Below are 225 nucleotides of genomic sequence, written 5' to 3'. Positions count from 1 at the left end.
AGGATAAGAGGCTTATGGAAGCTTCCTGATGGGAGATACTAACTGTGAGGTAAACTGGGTCTTGTTCTGATGGGTCATATTCTGATTGAATATGTAGTTTGCAGGTATTGTCTCTAATTTCATAGGTTGCCTTTTAATTTTGTTGATGTGAGGGAAGAAGAGAGAATATTGATTGCCACTATGACTTATATTCATCAAGGCTGGTAATAAAATGCACTTAGCATC

The 225-nt window shown here is 37.3% G+C and overlaps 1 protein-coding gene across 1 annotated transcript in view; it reads left to right on the top strand.

Annotated features, from left to right (window-relative positions):
- TEX11 (testis expressed 11) overlaps positions 1–225 on the top strand; it is a 191,742-nt gene that overhangs the window by 106,894 nt on the left and 84,623 nt on the right. The gene's annotated exons all lie outside the window — the stretch shown is intronic.

This window comes from Bison bison, unplaced genomic scaffold (genome assembly GCF_000754665.1).
Source record: "Bison bison bison isolate TAMUID 2011002044 unplaced genomic scaffold, Bison_UMD1.0 scf7180017864537, whole genome shotgun sequence".
Classification (NCBI taxonomy): domain Eukaryota; kingdom Metazoa; phylum Chordata; class Mammalia; order Artiodactyla; family Bovidae; genus Bison; species Bison bison.
This window is presented reverse-complemented; position numbering and strand designations above follow the sequence as displayed.